General features: G+C 40.3%; 1 long non-coding RNA gene and 1 pseudogene across 1 annotated transcript; both read left to right on the forward strand.

Moving 5' to 3' along the window:
* The first annotated feature begins 4,246 nt into the window (after nucleotides 1–4,246).
* LOC105490503 (uncharacterized) lies at nucleotides 4,247–14,415 on the forward strand. Its single transcript, XR_011618295.1, has 5 exons — nucleotides 4,247–4,275; nucleotides 4,589–4,780; nucleotides 8,223–8,271; nucleotides 10,946–11,050; nucleotides 14,132–14,415. It is a non-coding gene; the product is annotated as an uncharacterized lncRNA (long non-coding RNA).
* Nucleotides 14,416–21,110: 6,695 nt separating this feature from the next.
* LOC112428149 (U6 spliceosomal RNA) lies at nucleotides 21,111–21,202 on the forward strand (annotated as a pseudogene).
* Nucleotides 21,203–24,499: the final 3,297 nt, after the last annotated feature.

Genomic DNA, 24,499 nt, shown 5'->3' on the forward strand with positions numbered 1-24,499 from the left:
CTTGAACGTGGGATGCGGAGGTTATGGTGATCCAAGACTGTGCCATTGCACTCTAGCCTAGGAAACAAGCAAAACTCCGTCTCAAAAAAAAAAAAAAAAAAAAAAAGAAAAAGAAAAGAAATGGAGCTTTCATTTTAGAAAAATGTTCTAAAATTGGTTGTGCTAATGGATGAACAATTTTCTGAATGCGCTGAAAAGTAGTGGCTTGTATATTTTTATATGGTGAATGTATATGGTACATGAACTGCTTATCAAAAATAAAAAATAAACCAGCAGATAGATTTAGTAAAATTCAGGTACAAGATTGGTGGGAAATTTTATAATATGGGTGAATCAAGGTGAGAATACTGCAACTCACTGATCTTTTACATCAAATATGTGCAAAGCATATGTGAGTGTGGCCAGGTGTGGTGGCTCATGCCTGTAATCCCAGCACTTTGAGAGGCTGAGGCAGGTGGATCACCTGAGGTCAGGAGTTCAAGACCAACCTGGCCAACATGGCGAAACCCCGTCTCTACTAAAAATACAAAAATTAGCCAGGTGTGGTGATATGTGCCTGTAGTTCCAGCTACTCTACTCGGAAGGCTGAGGCAGGAGAATTGCTTGAACCCAGGAGGCAGAGGTGGCAGTGAGCAATTGCACCACCGTACTCTAGCTTGGGCAACAGAGCGAGACTCCATCTCAAAAAATAATAATAATAATATGTGAGTGCTGATATCATGCAATCAAAGTACAAAGCATCAACTATGAATGTTCCTGCCAAAAAAAATTGTACCTAAATCTAACCAAATCCATAGATCTAACTACAAGATATTCTCCTTAAAAAGGACTATGTTTTGCACTGGAATGGATACAGTGAAATGTAGAAGGTGAATAATTCTACAGGACAAATAATAAACTAGTCTCTCGCCAAAGGAATAGCAAAGAAATAAATGGGAAGAGTTGTTACAGATTAGAAGATGAAGAGGAAATATTTGAATCAATGTTATCTTCAATACTTCTTCTTCTCCTTCTCCTTCTTCTTCTTCTTCATTTTCTTTTTTTTTTTTTTTTTTTTGAGACAGAGTCCCACTCTGTAGCCCAGGCTGGGGTGCAGTTCCAGTGGCACCGTGTCGGCTCACTGCAACTTCCGTCTCCTAGGTTCAAGCAATTCTCCTGCCTCAGCCTCTGAGTAGCTAGGATTACAGTCGCCCACCACCATGCCTCGTTAATTGTTTTATATTTTTAGCAGAGATGGGGTTTCACCATGTTGGCCAGGCTGGTCTCAAACTCCTGACCTCAGGTGATCCTCTCGCCTCAGCCTCCCAAAGTGCTGAGATTACCGGCGTGAGCCACCGTGCCCGGCCCTGTAATAGTTATTTTATTTTAAGTTCCACGATACATGTGCAGAAATTGCAAGTTTGTTACATAGGTAAACGTGTGCCATGGTAGTTTGCTGCATCTATCAACCCATCACCTAGATATTCAGCCCCACATATATTAGTTATTTATCCTGATGCTTCTTTAGATACTAATAAGAACAAGTAAAATTTAAAAGGCATATTTAGGTCAAACAGGGGAATTGGACATGGATATTTTCATGTGCCGTTAAATAATTATAATTTGTTAAAATCAGTGATGGCATCTTGATTACTTTTCCCTAACGTCCTTATTGTTTACATTGTATATTTTTGTAGACTGCATGGATTACATAGCTTGTTATAATTCATGTGTGAATTCATATGATAGTTGGAATATACTTTGACGTATTTCGGCCCAAAAAAATAGAACATAATTGGTAAATTGTGATTTTTTTTGTTTGTTTTTTAGGGTTTGTTTTTGTTTTTGCTTTTGTTTTCAGACACTGTCTTGCTCTGATGCCCAGGCCGGAGTACAGTGGTGCAATATCTGCTCAAGAAAATGGTGATTATTAGGCCGAGTGCAGTTGCTCACACCTGTAATCCTAGCACTCTGGGAGGCCGAAGCAGGTGGATCATCTGAGGTCAGGACTTCAAGACCATCCTGGCCAATATGGTGAAACCCCGTCTCCACTAAAAATACAAAAATTAGCCGGGCATGGGGGCAGACGCCTATAATCCCAGCTACTTGGGAGGCTGAGGCAGGAGAATTGTTTGAACCCAGGGGTGGAGGTTGCAGTGAGCCAAGATCGCACCACTGCACTCCAGCCTGGGCGACAGAGCAAGACTCTGTCTCAAAAAAAAAAAAAAAAAAAAAAAAAAAAGCGAAAACGATGATTATTGTTGAAGCTGGTTGGTGGGTACATGAAATTTTTGATACATTCTTCTATCAGCTTTGAAATTGTCCATAATAAAGAGTAAACAAGAACAACCAAATTGGAGTTTGAGTATATTATTGAGAACTGTGAGTGAAAATATCACAAATAAAAGAGTTGGGCTGGGTGTAGTGGCACAGGCCTGTAATCTCAGCACTTTGGGAGGCTGAGGTGGGCCGATTGCTTGAGCTCAGGAGTTGGAGACCAGCCTGGACAACATGGCAAAACCTCATCTTTATAAAAATTAGGTGGGTATGGTGGTGTGTACCTGTAATCCCCACTACTCATCAGGCTGAGGTGCGAGGATCATTTGAGCCTGGGAGGTCAAGGCTGCAGTGAGCCAAGATTGCACCACTGCACTCCAGTCTGGGCAACGAAATGAGACCCTGTCTTAAAAATATAAAAATACCCCCAGGCACTCACGTCTGTAATCCCAGCACTTTGGGAGGCCAAGGTGGGTGGATCACGAGATCAGGAGTTCAAGACCAGCCTGTCCAACATGGTAAAACCCCATCCCTACTAAAAATACAAAAATTAGCTGGGCGTGGTGGTGGGCACCTGTAATCCCAGCTACTCAGGAGGCTGAGGAGGCAGAGAATTGCTTGAACTCAGGAGGCAGAGGTTGCAGTGAGGTGAGGCCATGCCACTGCATTCCAGCCTGGGCGACAGAGTGAGACTCTGTCTCAAAATAAATAAATAAATAAATAAATAAATAAATATAAAGAGTTGATTATGGTCACATTCACAGAGCTATAATTTCTTGGGTTTCTAGAGAGGATTGAAGAAAGGTGATTTTTGTTTAAAGTATTGTAAAAATATTCAGCAGCTTAATTGAGGTACAAGGTATTGATTTTTATTGGGCCTTTGAATCGGAATGTAATAAGTAGAAGGAAGTTCTGAAAGAAGTGCACTATACTGTTTACAAGGTCATTTCTGGGAATGGCATAAAGATTAGGACTGGTGAACAAAGGTGACCTTCATTAATTTATTCGGCAAACATTTGTTGAACACCTAGTATAAGTTCATCATGTTCTTAATGTAGAAAGTACAGCCAGGACATAGACCAAAAAAACCAAAAAAGTCCCAATTCACGTGGCGCTCACATTCTAGTAGAGGAGACTGATAAAATAGGATCAATAAGATGCGTATGTATCATTATAGTCATATGTGCTACACAGTAAACTGAGCGGGGAAGGGGAACACTGTGGGGTGGGTGTGGGATTTGCACTTCTGGATAGATTGTGCTGTTAAGGCCTCACTGAGAAGGAGACACCAGAGGAAAGATCTGAGGGAGGAGATGTAGGAGCTCTGTGGATATCTGGGGATGGGGGTTGCAATGAGAGAGAGTATCCTAAGCTTCCCATGGATTTTTCCCTGTCAATGTATTCATCACTGACAAATAGTAATGTTCCCCCAATTTTGATGCAAGGGATGCTGCGTTGTTGTTTGGCAATGTGAATTGTTCAGGATTAAAGGCCACAGTTACCTTCATGGTTCACACAATTAGGACATGGTTTCAGACCTTTGATGCTTTGAACAAATTGAGGCTATAGCCACAAATAGTAACTGTGTATGCTTCTATAAAATGGATGTTTTGGGAATACTTATAAACAGGTCCTTGCAATAACCTCTCACTTAAGTGATACAGTCCAGTTTTGTAAGGTGTTTATAGCTACTTGAGTAACAATGCTGTATGAATTGCAAACTGTTGCTTCACACCCAACGTCAGGATACTCAACCATGATTGGAATCAATAAGCTACAGGTGAGAACACATTTCCGTGTGTTTGGATGTGGACCTAAGAGATTATTTATTTCATTAACTTCAGAAAAGGAACAATGCCTTAAGTAAGCAGAAAAGCCTGTTCAGTATCTTTGACCACAAGTCTGAATCCCAGACATTACCATACGAGGTTACTAATTGGTCATAGTTGATTACATCACAATAGGTGTGGCCCTATAAAGGCCAGACCAGCTTCAGCCTTAGGCTAATTTCTCCTAAGGGTGTGTAGTGGTTTGGAGGGTTTTTAAAATTGTTGTTGTTATGTTTTTATTTTATTTTACTTTATTTTTAAATAGAGATGAGGTCTTGCTATGTTGTCCAGGCTGGTCTCAAACTCCTGGGCTCAAGCAATTTGCCTGTCTTGGCCTCCCAAAGTGCTGGGATTGCAGACGTGAGCCATTGCTATATGTTGGCCCTTGCTATATTTTAAATAGTTAAAAATACTGTTTTTTTTTTTCTTGCTGAATACTTACTTAGGGAAATTGGTTTGTGTCTGTGGCAAAGGAATTCAACAATGTTTTCTTTCATTTTCAGGTCACACGATTTTAAGAAAATAGAAGACTATCATTTACAGCTGGTGTGGCCCTGTGGCGGTGTGGACCCAGATTTCAAGCACAGAGGAAGATCAGACACTGATGTCCCGCATCTGATATGTATATAGCACAATTCTCAATTATCCTTTGATTGTGTTTTACTCCCTTCTGTACAATAGACTCATTTTTAAAGGTACATCCCTCACTGAACTTCCTCTCTTAATATCTGGTTAGGCACTGTGTCCGTGTATATCCTATGGTTAGAGCTGTTAATTATGATGATGATGAGAGTTCTCCCTGTGTAGTTGAAAATAACCTATTTGATAAGTTCTAACACTGCTGAACTCAGATTAAACTGAAAGCCCCAGAAAAGGTCAATATTTAACTAGAGCTAAATGCCTTTATATTTGGAAGTGTAACTTTCTGAAATATTTTCATCCAGTTTGTACTGGTACCATGGAGGTTTGGTAGAAACTGTATGTTCATTAGGCTTTGACTTGCATCATAGCCATGTTCTCAATGCTCAACATTGAGCAATGAAAGGCAGGGTTATTTTAGTAACCTGGGACCTTGCAAGGCTATCAAAATAGCCTGATATTTCTATAAACTGTAGAGCTGGGAAACAATTCGAGGTGATCCTGTTTGTCTCCTTGGATTGCTGAAAAAAGGACCCTCCTGGCATTCTACCCTGGGATCTCTGAAGGCTGTGTGAACCTTCCCATATGAGGTGCATTCTGCTGTGTGGCCTTCTGGTTAAGCAGTTTTATTTACAACTTACTGAAATTGCTGTTGGTAATGATCCAGCATAAACTTATTTGTGGTGCATTTCAAGAAAGAAAACTACAGCTGTAGCGTGCCAATTATATATTATTCTTTTCTCCATAGCACAGAGTAGGTTCACAGTAACAATCAAAGGTAAATAGTTTATTATTTATGATGTATTCTTCTTTGTGGTTTTAATAATACATGCTTATTGTAGGCAATTTAGAAAGTTATACACATTTCATGTGAAAGTCATTAGAGTACTTTCAAACCTTTCTGTTGGCTTCCAATCTCGAATGGATCAGCACACACACTCTCTTGATGACTTGGGCAAACCCTGAAGCCAAGGTTCAGCAGACATTGGCTTGTTGGGCTATGTGCCAGGTCTTTATGATTGTGTTTTATTTATCAAAAGTATTCTGTAATCTCAGCACTTTGGGAGGCCGAGGCGGGCAGATCACAAGGTCAGAAGATGGAGACCATCCTGGCTAACATGGTGAAACCCCGTCTCTACTAAAAACACAAAAAAATTAGCCAGGCGTGGTGGCGGGCGCCTGTAGTCCCAGCTACTCGGGAGGCTGAGGCAGGAGAATGGCGTGAACCCAGGAGGCGGAACTTGCAGTGAGCCGAGATCACGCCACTGCACTCCAGCCTGGGTGACAGAGCGAGACTCTGTCTCAAAAGAAAAAAAAAAGAAAAAAAAAAAAGCACTGGGGGCAGGAAGAGATAAGGGGACCAGGTGAGAGAGGGTAGTCAGCATCATAAACCCATTATGACTTCATCAACTTGTCACCCTGGTTTTGAACCAATCATTTTACTTCTCTAGGTTTCAATTACCTCAACTAAAATGATGGTCCAATAAATGAGTGTTTCTTAGTGTTTTCTTTCTCTCTCTCTCTTTTTTTTTTTTTCGGACATAGTCTCACTCTGTTGCCCAGGCTAAAGTGCAGTGGCACAATCTCGGCTCACTGCAACCTCCACCTCCTGGATTCAAGTGATTCTCTGCCTCAGCCTCCCGAGGTAGCTGGGATCACAGGTGCCTGCCACCACGCCCCGCTAATTTTTTTTTTTTTTTTTTTTTTTTTTTTTTTTTTTTTTTGAGACGGAGTCTCGCTCTGTCACCCAGGCTGGAGTGCAGTGGCGCACAGTCTCTGCTCACTGCAAGCTCCGCCTCCCGGGTTAACGCAATTCTCCTGCCTCAGCCTCCCAAGTGGCTGGGACTACAGGCGCCCGCCACCACGCCCGGCTAATTTTTTGTACCTTTTTTAGTAGAGACGGGTTTTCACCATGTTAGCCAGGATGCTCTTGATCTCCTGACCTCAGGCAATCTGCCCGTCTTGGCCTCCCAAAGTGCTAGGATTACAGGCGTGAGTCATCGTGCCTGACCGATATTTTATTTTCAAGGAGCTTTTTGAGAAGCTGGTGAATGGTGTGAGAATTTTTATAAAAAGAAGATGTGCACATACACACAAATTCAGGAACCTCAAGGACACCTATGGACCTCTCCAAAGAGCTCAGTGTTTTCCAATTTCATACATATATATGATTCTTGTGTCTTCCATCATTCGAATCATATCAGTCCCCTGCCTAAAACTCTCCAGTGCTTTCCCTTAAAATTAGAATTAAAATAAGAACCAGCGACAACTGGTTGTCAACAAGATATGGTTACTCTGCCCTCATCACTTACCGCTTTTCTACTTAGTTGTTTGCCCCAGCCACACAGATTTTCTTTTTTTGTAAGCTGTAGTAGTGCAGGTATAATTGACAGACAAGGCCGGGCACGGTGGCTCACGCCTGTAATCCCAGCACTTTGGGAGGCCGAGGCGGGCGGATCACGAGGTCAGATCGAGACCATCCTGGCTAACACGGTGAAACCCCGTCTCTACTGAAAATACAAAAAAATTAGCCGGGTGTGGTGGCGGGCGCCTGTAGTCCCAGCTATTCGGGAGGCTGAGGCAGGAGAATGGCGTGAACCCGGGAGGCGGAGCTTGCAGTGAGCCGAGATCGCACCACTGCACTCCAGCCTGGGCGACAGAGCGAGATTACGTCTCAAAAAAAAAAAAAAAAAAAAAAAAAATTGACAGACAAGAAGCTGCCCTTATTTAAAGTGTACCATTTGATAAATATTGCCATAGGTGACAGCTGTGAAAGAATCAGTGCAATAAAGATAGCAGACATATCCATGACATTCCAATGTTCCGTATCCCTATGTATGCACAGTGATGAAACCTACATTATTGCTCCAAAGAGATTAGTTATTTATGTCATACTATGTCATGTTTATGTTTAACTAGGACTATATTATTATTAAGGCAATTATAGATGTATTGAAAGAAAAAACATTCACCTGGACGATTTGAATGTTCCTGAGTTCCTTTTGTTATATGCGTATACTTCCTACCACGATCCAATGTTATGTAAGCAAAATCTTTCACTAGGAATCCTGAGTTAATGAGTGTTATTGTATATCCTTTTCTCATTGCTTTTAGTTTCAGGGTCATTTGAGTCTTAACCATTTTAAACATGGAGTCTTTGACACATTTAACCCATAATAAATTATAAAAGAAATTTTAAAGAATTCTATAATCATAAAAGTTTAACATATGTTAAATCATTTTAAAATAGTAAAAATGTGGTCAAATATATTCATGGATGTGTGGTCTTGACAATCTCTATTCAGTAAGTTATCTAAGAAAGAATATATGGTAGCTTATGTTTTATATGTGGTATAGGTCAATTTCTCTTTATTGGCAATTACATAAAAATAATAGCCTGCATAGTAGAGTTATCGGCTAGCAGCCACCTTGCCTAAGGGAGGTGACATAATTTCTAATTGCTTTTGTTTAATCTTAATAATTCTTGCATGGACTTAGCAAAAGTTGAAGAAAGTGAACAAAAACAGCAGTGGAAAGTTCATAAAAGGTAAAGCATACTATATATTAGATATTATTGTTTTACTTAATAATCTACTCTTACCACATATTTTACTCTTTCTCTTTTGTAGGAGTTTTCAATATTGTTTCAGTTATACAGTACTTTATATTTCTGGACCTAAAACATAACCACAGGATATTTTTTTGTAGCATTATAGTGAAGCACTGTAAACAAGTGAAATATCTATCAGTTGATAAGTAGTTCAAGAAATATGTTGGACCGGGCACAGTGGATCACGCCTGTAATCCCAGCACTTTGGGAGGCTGAGGCAGGTGGATCGCTTGAGCCCAGGAGTTACAGACCAGCCTGAACAACAGGGCAAAACCCTGTCTTTAAATAAAATAATATAAACGTGTGTATATATATTTTGTATGATATAATCATACATACTGTAAAATACAATGAAGTTATTTATAAGTAACTCTATAAAAATAAATTTATAAATAATAGAATGACATGTATAATTTGATACTTTTTTGTTTTTGTTTTTTGGTTTTTTTTGAGACTGAGTTTTGATCTTGTTGCCCAGGCTTGAGTGCAATGGTGCAATCTCGGCTCACTGCAACCTCCGCCTCCTGGGTTCAAGCAATTCTCCTGCCTCAGCCTCCGGAGTAGCTGGGATTACAGCCATGCACCACCACGGCCGGCTAATTTTGTATGTTTCTAGTAGAGATGGGGTTTCTCTGTGTTGGTTAGGCTGGTCTTGAACTCCCAACCTCAGGTGATCTGTCCTCCTCGGCCTCCCAAAGTGCTGGGATTACAGGTGTAAACCACCATGCCCAGCTCTAATTTGATACATTTTTATGTATGTATACATCTGTGATACTATCACCATGTCAAGATACTCAAAATATCCAACACCTCAGAAACTACTCTTTCCCCTTTGCAATCCTCCCCTCATACCATTCCCTGCCCTGCCTTCCCCTGGCAGTCATTGATCTGTTGTATATCACTATAAAAAATTTAATAGGTTTTTGGAGTTTCAAATAAACAGAATGATAGAGTGTGCTCTTTTTTTTGTCTGGCCTGTTTCTCTTGGAATGGTTATTCTGTTATTCATCCAAGAGTGCATCAATGATTCATTTCTTTCGTTGCTGAGTGGTGTTCCATTATATAGATACCCCACAGTTTGTCTGTTTTCCTGTCAATGGACATTTGAGATATTTCCAGTTTTTGATCATTACAAATAAAGCTGTTAGGTACCTTTGTGTGTGGGAACACATGTTGTGTGAACATATGCTTTTATTTCTGTTGAGGTATAATTCACCTATTGTCAAATTCACTTTCAAGGTGTACAGAGTTGTATGAATTTTGACAAATACATGTAGTCATTTATCTACTGTTACAATCAAGATATGGAATCTTTCTATGACGCCCAGAAAATTCTCTTGGGTTTCTTTGTATTTCAATGCCTTCAACCTACTTCCAGCCCCTGGCAACCACTGATCTAATTTCTATGCATATAGTGTTGGTTTTTTATAGTATCATATACTTGGGATCGTCGAATAATGATCCATTTGTTTCTAATTTCTTTCACTCAGCACCATGCTTCTGAGACTCATCCATGTTGTTGTATGTATGAGTGGTTCATTTTTGTTGTTGATGAGTATTATATTGTATGGATATGTGACAGTTTGCTAATTCATTCATCAGTTCCTGGACATTTCGGTTGTTTCCAGGACTTTGTGTATGTACGGCATAAAACATGTAAAAACCATGTTTATTTCTAAGATCTGAATTTCAACATAAAACAGTTAAAATGTCCATGATAAATGCAGAAAAATGTTTGGTCCACCCATGCTTTTCTTTTTCCTTTTTTTTTTGTGTGTGTGTGTGTGAGTGTGACAGGGTCTCATTCTGTCTTCCAGGCTGGAGTGCAGTGGCATGATCTTGACTCACTGCAGCCTCAACCCCCACCCAGGCTCAAGGGATCTTCCTACCTTAGCCTCCTGAATAGCTGGGACCACAGGTGCACACCACCCCACCTGGCTAATTTATTTTTCGTTTTTTTTTTTTCTCTTCTTCTTCTTTTTTTTTTTTATTCATAGAGACAGGTTTTCACCATGTTACCAAGGCTGATTTTTTTTTTCTAGGAATGAAAACATGACGGTTTGCCTTTAGTTGGGAATCTGTTTCCTCATTACTGCACTTCTACCACTAGCACTAGCCCCACCCCTACATGAGTACTTAATTGTCATGAAAATAGTCAATAAGTGAGGGTGTGAAAATTCAAGGAGCGGCTGGGCAAGGTGGCTCACGCCTGTAATCCCAGCACTTTGGGAAGCTGAGGCAGGCAGATCACCTGAGCTGAGGAGTTCAAGACCAGCCTGGCCAACATGGTGAAACCCCATCTCTACTAAAAATACAAAAACTAGCCGGGCGTGGTGGTGGATGCCTGTAATCCCAGCTACTCAGGAGACTGAGGCAGGAGAATTGCTTGAACCCAGGAGACGGAGGTTGCAGTGAGCCGACACAGTGCCACTGCACTCCAGCCTCGGTGACAGAGTGAGACTCCGTCTCAAAAAAAAAAAAAAAAAAAAAAAAAAAAAAAAACGAAAATTAAAGGAGCAAAAAATGCTCTATGTATTTCATATGTAATATTGCTTAGAGATTTCCTGAAAATACATTATTAAGTGTATGTTTATGGTGGTGATCATTGCAGACAAATGAAGAATTCAGAGCCCAATCCTAACCTCAAGCCAAGAAGTAAGAAAAGGAAGAAAAAATCAAGAAACTCAGAACAGAACCCCAGCAACATTGAACCAAGGTAATGAAACTAGATATGTATTGTGTCATGTCACATTGAGATCTATGGTAGGAAATTATCTTGTTAGATGGAAGTAAAATATGACTAGTAGCAGACTTTTTGGCAAATTCTCATTTTCTTTTAAATAACTCTATAGGAAAAAAAACAACTCTATGGATTTTATTTTTTAAGACAATCAACCATTTTCATGTGTGGAAAAGACCCAGGCATTACTAAACTGTCCTGAATGTTTTCTGATAACATATTAAACAAGCAAAATTGTTTGTTTGTTTGTTTGTTTGTTTGTTTTTAGACAGAACTTCACTCTGTTGCCCAAGCCAGAGGGCAGTGGCATGATCAAGGCTCACTGCAGCCTCAACCTCCTAGGCGCAAGTGATCCTCCCTCCTCAGCCTCCAGTATGTTCTGCAAGAACATAGAACCCCACACCTGGCTAATTTGAAAATATTTTGTAGAGACAGGGTCTCACTATGTTGCCCAGGCTGGTCTCAAACTCCTGGCCTTAAGTGATCCTCCTGCCTCAGCCTCCCAAAGTGCTGGAATTATAGGCATGAACCATCACACCTAGCCACAAAACTTGTTTAGAGAAAAAATTGTTATGATGATGTGAATAATTGGGTCCACAATATTTCCTTTTAGAAAGAAAATTGGCTGGGCACGGTGGCTCACGCCTGTAATCCTAGCACTTTGGGAGGTAGAGGTGGGAGGATCACCTGAGGTCGGGAGTTTGAGACCAGCCTGACCGACATGGAGAAACCCCGTCTCTACTAAAAATACAAAAAAATTAGCCAGGCGTGGTGGCACATGCCTGTAATCCCAGATACTCGGGAGGCAGAGGCAGGAGAATCGCTTGAACCCAGGAGGCAGAGGTTGCAGTGAGCTGAGATCGCGCCATTGCACTCCAGTCTGGGTGACAAGAGTGAAACTCCGTCTCAAAAAAAAAAAAAAAAAAGAAAAAGAAAAAAGAAAAGAAAAGAAAGAAAATTGGAAAATTGGAGCTGGGCACGGTGGCTTATGCCTGTTATCCCAGCACTTTGGGAGGCCGTGGTGGGGTGGATTACCTGAGGTCAGGAGTTTGAGAGCAGCCTGGCTAACATGGTGAAACTCCATCTCTACAGAAATACAAAAAAAATTAGCCAGGCATGATGGCGGGTGCCTGTAAGCCCAGTTACTCGAGGGGCTCAGGTGGGAGAATCGCTTCACCCTGGAAGGCGGAGGTTGCAGTGAGCCGAGATTGCGCCATTGCACTCCAACCTGGGCAACAGAGTGAGACTCCATCTCAGGAGAAGAAAGAAAGAGAAAGAAAGAGAGAGAGAAGGAAGGAAGGAAGGAAGGAAGGAAGGAAGGAAGGAAGGAAGGAAGGAAGGAAGGAAGGAAGGAGGAAGGAGGGAGGGAGGGAGGGAAGGAAGGAAGGAAGGAAGGAAAGAAAAGAAGAAGAAGAAGGAAGGAAGGAAGGAAAGAAAGAAAATTGGGCCATATGCAAGACCTCATCTCAAAAAGAAAAGAAAATCCTTACATTTTAATAATCCCAAAGCCCTCTGTATACCTGTGTGAATCTCAAATACTATATTTTATATTTTAAAAACCTTTAAACTTTATACATCCAGCTACTTTCTCTTTGAGGAAAGGTACCATGCATGCTAAAAATCTTCACTAGGTAGTCTTCACTTTTAGAGATGCTGAAACATTCTCCTCAAGACACTCTCCTTTGCAGGGAATATGCAGAAAGTGAAGATTGCATTTTAACATAGTGGATGCTCACTAGGTGTTTGTTGATTGAATTAGTTTGTTTCTACCATTTTATTGAAAAGTAAGTTAAGCAAAAGTCAGCATTGAACTCCAAATGACACAATCCAGTGGCCTTTTCCTAGCCTCACTCTAGTTCACTTCATAGTATCTGATCATTTCTTTACAATGAAGTTTTTTTTTCCTATCCTCCAACTTCCTTTTTTACTTTTTTTTTTTTTTTTTTTTTTTTGAGACAGAGTCTCGCTCTGTCACCCAGGCTGGAGCACAGTGGTGAGATCTCAGCTCACTGCAACCTGTGCTACCCAGGTTCAAGTGATTCTTATGCCTTAACTGGAATTACAGGTGCCCCCCACCATGCCCGGCTAATTTTTATATTTTTAGTAGAAATGGGAGTTCACCATATTAGTCAGGCTGGTCTCGAACTCCTGACCTCAGGTGATCTGCCCACCTCAACCTCCCAAAGTGCTGGGATTACAGACGTGAGCCACGGCACCTGGCCCCTTTTTTATTTCTGAGAATTCAGTTACTCTCCCTCATTTTACCCCTCAATAGGACATTCTTGAAGGTTCTGTCCTCAGCTCATGACAAATTACATGCATTTATGATGAGGTAGTCTTTTATAGTAGAAAGGGAACTGAATTAGATGTGTGAGGAATTGCATTCAAATTTTGATCATGTTTCACACTGTGTGACCTTTGTCCATTTACTCAAACTTGGAATTCGTTTCCTCATCTACAAGCAGTGAAATGAAACTATTTGCCCAACCTACATTACAGGGTTATAATGAGGATCAAAACAGATGATAGATCTAAAAGCTTTGACAAGTATATATTACCATGCAAATGGATGTTACTTTCTATTCATTGTTACTATTATTAGACAGCTAGGTCACTGACACTATGAGACAGAATCTTTGTATAAACTTATTTGGCTCCCAAGGGTATCAGACTAATGACCTTGTATTATATTAATTATCCATATTTGAACCAACTATTCTAACAGGTCCAAGCCATATAGAGTATTTTTTTGCATATGTTTATCATGAAATCTAATTTGTCATTATTTTGTAGTAATATTTCACAGGGCCTTTGATGAGGATACCAACTTTCCTAGCATTCGAGTGTTAGCAGGAATAGTCATTATGTTGAGTTTAAAATGCTTATTATATGTCTACACAAGTCTTTTCCATATACTGATACTGTTAGGTCCTTGAAAGTTAATAAATTAAAGTTTAGTGTATAATCTCTTTAAAAGCCCACAAACATCTACTGTTATATATTCTGGCCTGCATATTGTATTGCAAGCATTTAAACATTTGGCTATTTGTATTACAGGAGCATGGACTCTCAGGCTGTTCATAGATTTCAGGATCTTTTCCACTACTTCCACAGGCAGATAGAGGGCCATCCCCACCACCGTCTCTACCACCACCGTCTCTTCCCAGAGGAGTTTTTACTCTTCCTCCAACTCCTTTACCTGAGCTAAGTGGTAAACCATCATCATCACCATCACCTTTGGAGACCTCCTCTACTACCACCTTTGTTGAGAGACCTACTCTCCAGGATCCCCACCTGCTCTGTCTTATGGAGTGAAACAGAAATAAATGTGTAAGACTCAATTACATATGTTGATTCTTGAACTACATGAGAATTCTCCTTGAAGAGAATCAACTCATCAAGGCAAAACTTTAAATAGTTTTTGATGACTTTGGTCCACTGGTGATCATTAATGAGTGAAAAGTGATTAGCTGGCTGGGCATGGTGGCTCACACCTATAATCTCAGCACTTTGGGAGGCCACAGTGGGTGGATCACTTGAGGCCAGGATTTTGAAACCAGCCTGGGCAACATGGTAAAACACCATCTCTACTAAAAAATACACAAATTAGCCAGGCATGGTGGAAGGTGCCTGTAATCCCAGCTACTCAGGAGGCTGAGGCAGGAGAATCACTTGAACCCAGGAGGCGGAGGTTGCAGTGAGCCAAGATCATGCCACTGCACTCCAGCCTGGGCAACAGAGCAAGATTCTATCTCAAAAAAAAAAAAAAGCATAAAAGAAAGCTGATTAGCCATGTATAAGTATTGTATAATGTTAGAGAATATGACTGCTCATTTTTTATTTCCTTTGTGAGCTCACATGTTATCAATACAATATCTCAATAAATAGAAAGTCTATAGAGAATATTAAATTCATGTAGAAGGCAAAGATAAATTATTAAAGTGGTGTAATGATAATTGTATTAGTTTTTCAGGGCTTTCATACAAAATTCCTATAAACTAGGTGGCTCCAAGCAACAAAAATTTATCTCTCACAGTTTTGGAGTCCAGAAGTTCAAAGTCAAAGTGTTGGCAGGGCGACACTTTCTTTGGACGTCCTAGCAGAGTAATTGTTCCTTGTCTCTTCCAGCTTCTGGGTAGTTATTGGCATTAATTGGTTTGTGGCCACCTCTCTCTCTACTCCGTGTTCTCATAGCCTTCCCCTCTGTATGTCTGTAAATTCCCCTACCTCTCATAAGTGTCAAAAAGTCTACTGAAAAAGATTTTCTTTTAAGAAAACCAAGAGACTTTATTCCAGTAAACAGTTTGCAAACCAGGGAGACACAGTCTTTTGTATAAAACAAAGATGCATTCAGAGAGAAGGGAGGGTTATTTTATTTTATTTTTTGGCCTTCCTTTAACTGAGAGTGCCCTGAGTGGAAGAGTGATTATCCTTTATAGACAAAGTTCCACCCAAGTTTCCCATTCTGGTCCACTTATGTAAATAAAGAAAGCAAACTTGCTCAGTTCTAATTCCTTGACTTGCTCAGTTCTGAATGGTCCACACAGGTCACAGTCTATTGGCTGATTCTGGCAACATAAACAGGAACAGACAGTTATGAAAGTCCCAAAGTTAAGCGAGCATGGAGTTTTCCAGGACTGCAAATTATGTGCGTGACCTCTAGTAAGCAAATGGCCTGTTGGCTCTGTTTTTAATTTAGGCCCAGTTAGCCACTCAGCGTCCATCTTAGAGGACTGGCTCTTTCAGGGTTCACATTTGAATGCATTTAGGGTCCACCCAAATAATCCAGGATAAGCTCCTTCTCTTAATATCCTTAACATAATCATGTATTTTGCCATGTAAAGTAATACTCACAGGTTCTAGGAATTAGGACATGGGCATTTCCTGTTGGGGACTACCATCCATTCCACTACAATAACATAGGAAATACATTCTCAAAAATAATTTTGATTATTTTACCATCTTTAAGTAGTGTTACACACAGGGATGATCCAGCGGCAGCAGGCTAGACAGGAGAACCACACAGCCTAGTGGTGGTGGATTGGGCAGGAGAACCACAAAGGCTGCAAACAGCATGTGGTTCATATAGCATTTTCACCTAGTATCGTCCCCCTACGAACCTCCAAAACATAAGGCCCCCATACAGCCTGCATTCCACAGGAGAGGGTAGTGGGAGGCTCAGATGTTCCTTATAGATAAGTAATGAATCTCCGTGTTGGCCCCTACCAGATTTATAAGCTCAGAACTCTAAACATGCATTCAGGTGCATCTGCCATACAGGGTCATTCTCACAGTATGCTTAAGTTATTGCTGTCAGGCATGTTTACCATACACAGGTGTATCTACCATACAACTGCATATGAATAAACTTCTGGATAAAACAGGCAGCAGTGGAACACATGAACAGGGAAAGGAAAGGAAGTATAGGGCAAATAAATTACAGGTGAGCACAACATCTAACATGATGTCATGTTAGGCTCGGTTAAGTCAGAAATGAAAACTATCATGATGGTGTCTTTGGCAGATGGAATCATTGGTCCCACTTCTTCACCGCCTCATTGTATCCACACGTTTTGTCATGTATCTTTGTATGTCTCTCAGTAGAATTGGAGTGTATTTCCCTAACTATTTATTTGTTTTTGACACAAGGTCTCTGTCACTCAGGCTGGAGGGCAGTGGCGCAATCACAGCTCACTGCAGCCTCGATCTTCTAGGCTTAAGTGATCCTCCCACCTCAGTCTACCAAAGTAATGGCATTAGAGATGTGAGCCACTCCACTTGGTCCTGTCTCTTTCATATTAGGCTCAGACATATGATTGTCACTGGCCAAAGGGATATAAGCAAAAATGACAGCATGTCAATTCTGAACTTAGGACACAGGAGGCATTGTAGTTTTTCTACTTGCTCTCTTTTTCCCTCTGTCATCACCATCCCTTGGCTAGCCTACTGATTCTAAAAAGATGAGAGATATGTAGAGCACACCCAGACCCAGCCTTGCAGCCATCTAGCTGAACCTGGCTCAAATCAGCCAACCAACTACCAGGCAATCTGCAGATGTGTGAGCAAAAAAGATGTTTACTGTCACATACCACTGAGATTTAATGATTTTCTCTAGGCCACAATAACAACCTAATAAAATATCACAGGGGTGCTCAGAAATACAGAGATTAAGAGGCACCGCACAGAATGGATAGGAGTTCATACTTTGGGAGTCAAAGTCCAGCTCTGCCACTTAACTACCTGTGGAAATGTTAGGAAATCACTAAGCTCCCTATACCTAAATTTCCTTATTTGTGAAATAGGGATGACAGTTTATGTACCTTGTCATACTTTATAGAGTTATTGCGGTAACTAAATTAATATATATATATATAAAGTGCCAAGGATATTAGCTTGCACACAGGAAACACTAGATAAGTATTTGTTTATGATTATGATTATGATCATTGTCATCCACTAGGACCTATAACTAGTCTTTGAACCAATAATAAATGTCATAGAGAATTGCCAAAAAGTAGTACAAATATTCAGTAGCAATATGCATTCTCCCCAAAACCATATGAAAGTCACCCTTTCTATACAACCTCAAAATAATAAGAATTATAAATCAGTTTTTTTGTTTTTGTTTTTGTTTGTTTGTTTCTTTGGAGAGAGAGTTTTGCTCTTGTTGCCCAGGTTGGAGTCCAGTGGCATGATCTTGGCTCACTGCAACCTCTGCCTCCCGGGTTCAAGCGATTCTCCTGCCTCAGCCTCCCGAGTAGCTGGGATTACAGGCACCTGGCTAATTTTTTGTGTTTTTAGTAGAGACGGGATTTCACCATGTTGACCATCCTAGCCAGGCTGGTCTCGAACTCCTCAACTAAGGTGACCCACCCACCTCAGCCTCCCAAATGCTGGAATTACAGGTGTGAGCCACCGTGCCCAGCCTTATAAATCTGTTTTTAACCTTTGCCAATGTGGAACACGAACAACCATATTTCAGTAGTATTTTTAAAAGACATAGCCCCCTGGCTGGGCACATTGGCTCACACCTGTAATCCCAGCACTTTGAGAGGCCAAGGTGGGTGGATCACTTGAAGCAAGGAATTGGAGAGCAGCCTGGCCAACATGGCAAAACCCCGTCTCTACTAGAAATAAAAAAATTAGCCAGGCATGGTGGCGCACACCCACAGTCTCAACTACTTGGAAGGCTGAGGCACGAGAATCGCTTGAACCTGGGAGTCAGAGGTTGCAGTGAGCCAAGATCACACCGTTGCACTCCAGTCTGGACAACAGGGTGAGACCCTGTCTCAAAAAAATAAAAATAAAAATAAAAATAAAAAATAAAAAGAAAGAAAAAAAAAGGCATATCCATAAGCATTAGCCAGATAACGTATCTGTTTAAATATTTATAGCTTGTTTTATTTCCTGTGTGTTTCCTGATCATATCAATGACCCATTTGGATCAATGGCCTATTGACAAACCAACAATCAATGGTGGTTTGTCATTAAATATTTTATTTTTGGGGAGCCACTATTATATTATGTAAATCCAGACTTTGTCTGGTTTTATAATGCAAATGTTTTTCAGAGTTTAGTATTTTGTTTACGGTGTCTTTCATCACACAGAGTTTTTTTTTTTCCCATTTAATCAGCTCTGCCAAACTTTTATTATATAAATATGGATTTTCTATCAGGTTTAGAAAATAATTTCTTATATTTTATTGTGAGAATTTTATTTTATTTTATTTTAATTTTTTGAGACGGAGTTTCACTCTTGTTGCCCAGGCTGGAGTGCAATGGTGCGATCTCGGCTCACCGCAACCTCCACCTCCCAGGTTCAAGCAATTCTCCTGCCTCAGCCTCCAGAATAGCTGGGATTACAGGCATGCACCACCATACCCGGCTAATTTTGTATTTTTAGTAGAGATGGGGTTTCTCCATGTTGAGGCTGGTCTTGAACTCCTGACCTCAGATGATCCACCCGCCTTGGCTTCCCAAAGTGCTAGGATTACAGGCGTGAGCCACCGCCTCCAGCTGAGAATTTTAAAACATTGTTTTTTTATATTTCTGATTTAAAAGTATTGCATGCTCATTATAAAAATGCAGAAAATTATGCTGAAGGAGAAAAAGGGTGAATCCTATGACTCATGATATTCACTTTGAAGATTTGCATTTGACTCTGACAGAAATTCCCTATGCATGAGATACATTCAGTTAAGTTTTTGTTTTTGTTTTTTGTTTTGTTTTGTTTTGTTTTGTTTTGTTTTTGTTTTTGTTTCTATTTTTTTTGTTGTTGTTTTTTTTTGTTGTTGTTGTTGAGACGGTGTCTTACTCTGTCACCCAGGCTGGAGTGCAGTGGCATGATCTCGGCTCACTGCAACCTCTGCCTCTCGGGTTCAAGCGATTCTTCCACCTCAGCCTCTCGAGTCGCTGGGACTACAGGCACACACTACCACGCCCAGCTAATTTTTGTATTTTTAGTAGAGATGGGATTTCACCATGTTAGCCAGGCTGGTCTCAAACTCCTGACCTCATGATCTGGCCACCTCAGCCTCCCAAAGTGCTGGGATTACAGGTGTGAGCCACTGCGCCTGGCCCCAGTTAGGAATATTTTAATGGGAGTGTCTTATTCATGCAGTTACGTAAGCTATTTTGTTCATTTTTATAAATATCATTAACATCTATCCATATCATAAATAAATATTTATATCTTACTTTTTTTTTTTTAAGTAAAGATGAGGTCTTGCTATGTTGCTCAGGCTGGTCCTGAACCCCTAAGCTTAAGCAATCCTACTGCCTCCGCCTCCCAAAGTGCTGGGATTACAGGTTGAGCCACCATGCCGAGCCTACATTCTACTTTTTTTCTTATAATTTTATCACATTATAATTCAACTACGGAATCATATATTGGTTGGCACTTAAGTTGGGCAGGATGAGCACTATATCTATTCTAAGAAACTGTATGCTTGATTCACAGAGGCTTCTGGGTAACTGCTTACAGTTCAGAAACTTACTTGGACCAGGCTGAGTTGGCCTAGGGAAGGCTGGAAGTGATAAATGAAGATTTTGTTCAACCTGAGTATAATGTGCTACACTGCAGTTTGTAGTCATAATGCATACAGTACACACATAGAGTGCAACCCTATGATTGAGGAGAGGCACTCCACTTTGATGCAGAGGTTGCTGGTACATATCCAGCCTATCCTATTCTGTTTGTAATGTGACTCATTAGCTTCCAGAAGGTCTGGTATGGCTCTCACTCACTAAAGTATTACATCTGCAAAATTGTGTCTCCACCTTCCATCATTCCACCATCACTACCCTTGCTGCCTGATGAGGATCAGAAGTTCCGATGCTTATATCTCTGCACTCAAGAGCACAGCTTATCTTTGAGTTGTGTATCCCGACTACAATGCCTTTCTTCTATGTCATTTGCAGAAGTAAACCTTAGTTGATTTACTTAGATGGTGTCTGTCTGAGCTTTCTGTCCATACAATCCTACTATGGTTATTTGTCAATCAGTGGATGTATAGGCGTTTAAAGAACATCTCCATAGATAATTAAACAATGTGTACACATCTGAACATTTCACATAGATGAAGTGTCATGTATGGAATTACCTGGTGAGGCAGGATTATCAAATAAGCCAACTGCCTTCAAGAAAACTTGTACCAAGGGATTCACTTGCTGTGGATGAGACTAAGTACTTTGCTGCTCCCTGGCCAGAACTGAGTAAAATTAAGATTTTACACTTGGCCAGTTTGACAGGCCAGAAGTAATAGTAGTTCACTCTTGTCCTTTGCATCATCATGACAGCTATTGAGTTAAAAAATAGCCAGTTGACACAGACGTTACAAATACAAACTTAGAATTGAACAGACCCAAGGAGGAACCCAGTTCCACCTCTTGATTTGGGCACGATTTTAGGCCGGTTTCTTACTCATTCCATGCATAGGTTATTTCCTTTGTAAAATGGGCATAACACTTAGGTCACAGAGGAGAGGTCAGAACTATCAAATCTCACTCACAAATTAAGCACTCAAACATGCTTCTTGTGCTCACTTCAGCAGCACATATACTAAAATTGGAAAGATAAAGAGAAGATACATGGATAACATGCAAATTTGTGAAGTGTTCTATATTTTTCATGTTTATGGTTTGGAAGAATCAATATTGTTAAAATTTTCATACTACCCAAAGCAATCTACAGATTAGATGCAATCCCTATTAAAATACTAATAACATTCATCACAGAAATAGAAAAAACAATTATAAAATTTATGTGGAACTACAGAAGACCCAGAATAACCAAAGTTATCCTAAGCAAGAAGAACAAAGTTGGAGGAATCACATTAGCTGACTTCAAATTATACTACAGAGCTACAATAATCAAAACAGCATAGTACCAGCACAAAAACAGACACATAGACCAGTGGAACAGAATAGAGAACTCAGAAACAAATTCACACACCTATAGTGAACTCATTTTTGACAAGGTGCCAAGAACATATGCTGGGGAAAGACAGTATCTTCAATTAATGGTGCTGGGAAAACTGGATGTCCATATGCAGAAGAATGAAATTAGACTCCTATGTCTCACCATATACAAAAATCAAATCAAAATGAATTAAAGACTTAAATCTAACACCTCCAACTATGAAACTACTACAAGAAAACATATGGAAAACTCTCCAGGACATTGGTCTGGGCAGAGATTTCTTGAGCAATACCCCACAAGCACAGTCAATCGAAGCAAACATGGACAAATGGAATCACACCAAGTTAGAAAGCTTGTGCACAGCAAAGGATACAATCAAAGTGAAGAGACAATCCATAGGATGAGAGAAATATTTGCAAACTACCCCTCTGACAAGCAATTAATCACCAGAATATGTAAGGAGCTCAGACAACTCTATAGGAAAAAATATCATAATATGATCCAGAAATGGGCAAAAGATTCGAATAGACATTTCTCAAAAGAAGACATACAAATGACAACAGCATTTAAAAGATGCTCAACATCACTGATCATCAGAGAAATGCAAATTAAAACTACAATGAGATATCATCCCATCCAGCTAAAATGGCTTCTGTCCCAAAGACAGACAATAATGAATGCTGGTGCAGATATGGAGAAAAGGTGGGAATGTAAATTAGTACACTCTTGGTGGGAATATAAATTAGTACAACCACTATGGAGAACAGCTTGGAGGTTCCTCAAAATATAAAAATTGAGCTACTATAAGATCCAGCAACCCCGCTGCTGGGTAAATAACCAAAAGGAGGAAAATCAGTAGATATCTGTACTCTTATATTTGTTGCAGCACTGTTCACAATAGCCAAGATTTGGAGGGAAGCTAAGTGTTCATCAGCAGATGAAGGGATAAAGAAAATGTGGTACATACACACAACAGAGTACTATGCAGCCATAAAAAAAAAATGAGATCCACTCATTTGCAACAACATGGATAGAACCAGAGATCATGTTAAGTGAAATAATTGAGGCCCTGAAAGACTAACATCACATGTTCTTACTTATTTGGGGATCTAAAAATAAAATCAATTGAATTAATGGACATGGAGAGTAGAAGAATGATTACCAGAGGCTGGGAAGGATAGTGGGGGGTTTATGGCAGAGGTGAGGATGGTTAATAGATACAAAAAAAAAAAAAATAGAAAGAATGAATAAGACCTACTATTTGATATCACAATAGAGTGACTATCGCCAATAATAACTTAATTGTAGCCAGGCACAGTGGCTCACGCCTGTAATCCCAGCACTTTGGGAGGCCAAGGCAGGCAGATCACCTGAGGTCCAGAGTTTGAGATCAGCCTGGCCAACATGGTGAAACCCCGTCTCTACTAAAATTACAAAAATTAGCCGGGTGTGGTGGTATGTGCCTGTAATCCAAGCTACTTGGGAGGCTGAGGCAGGAGAATCACTTGAAACTGGGAGGTGGATGTGGCGGTGAGCCAAGATCACGCCACTGCACTCCAGCTTTGGAGATAGAGTGAGACTCCGTCTCAAATAAATAAATAAATAAATAAAAATAACTTAATTGTAAATTTTTAAATAACTTATAGAGTATAATTGGATTGTATATAACTCAAAGGATAAATTCTTGAAGGAATGGATACCCTGTTATCCATGATGTGCTTATTTCACATTGCATTCCTATATCAAATCATCTCATGTAACCCATAAATATATACACCTACAATGTATATAAAAGTTATGTACCCATAACTTTTTTTCTTTTGAGATGGAGTTTTGCTCTTGTTGCTCAGGCTGGAGTGCAATGGCATGAGCTCGGCTCATGGCAACCTCTGCCTCCTGGGTTCAAGCGATTCTCCTGCCTCAGCCTCCCAAGTAGCTTGGATTACAGGCATGTGCCACCACACCTGGCTAATTTTGTATTTTTAGTAGAGATGGGGTTTCTCCATGTTGGTCAGGTTGGTCTCGATCTCCTGACCTCGTGATCCACCCGCCTTGGCCTCCCAAAGTACTGGGATTACAGGCGTGAGCCACTGCACCTGGCCTACTTTTTTTTTTGAGACGGAGTCTCACTGTGTTGTCCAGGCTGGAGTGCAGTGGTATGATCTCAACTCACTGCAGCCTCTGCCTCTTGCATTCAAGTGATTCTCCTGCCTCAGCCTCCTGAGTAGCTGGAACTACAGGCACCCTCCACCATGCCCGACTAATTTTTATATTTTTAATAGAGACACGGTTTCGCCACGTTGGCCAGAATGGCCTCAAACTCCTGAGCTCAAGTGTCCCACACACCTTGGTCTCCCAAAGTGCTGGGATTATAGGCATGAGCCACTATGCCCAGCTTTAGCTTTGGGTTTTTCCCAGATGCCCTTTATGAGGATGAGGAAGTTATCTCTATTCCTAGTTTATTGAATATTTTTATATGAAGGGGTGTTAGATTTTCTCAATTTTTTTTTCTGCAACTATTGGGATAATCATGTGATTTTTGTGGTTTTTCTTGATATAGTGTATTATATAATTTCATTTTTGGATGTTAAAAGAACGTTGTATTCCTGGGATAGATCACACTTGGTTATATTGTATAATTATTTTTACATGCTACTGTAGTCAACTTTCTAGTATTTTGTTGATAGTTTGTGCATCCACATTAATAGGAAATATTGGTTTGTAGTTTTCTTTTTATTTTTTCTTTTCCTTTTTTTTCCTTTTTTTTTTTTGACAGTGTCTTGCTCTGTTGCCCAGGCTGAAGTGCAGTGGTGTTATCATAGCTCACTCCAGCCTCAACCTCCTGGACTCAAGTGATCCTTCTGTCTCAGACTCTCAAGTGATCCTTCTGTCTCAGACTCTCAAGCAGGCGGACTACACGTGCGTGCCACCACACCTGGCTAGTTTTTATTTTTTGTAGAGACGAAGTCTGGCTATATTTCCCAGGCTGGGGCTGTCTTTTAAAA

Source organism: Macaca nemestrina, chromosome X, assembly GCF_043159975.1.
Source record: "Macaca nemestrina isolate mMacNem1 chromosome X, mMacNem.hap1, whole genome shotgun sequence".
Lineage (NCBI taxonomy): Eukaryota > Metazoa > Chordata > Mammalia > Primates > Cercopithecidae > Macaca > Macaca nemestrina.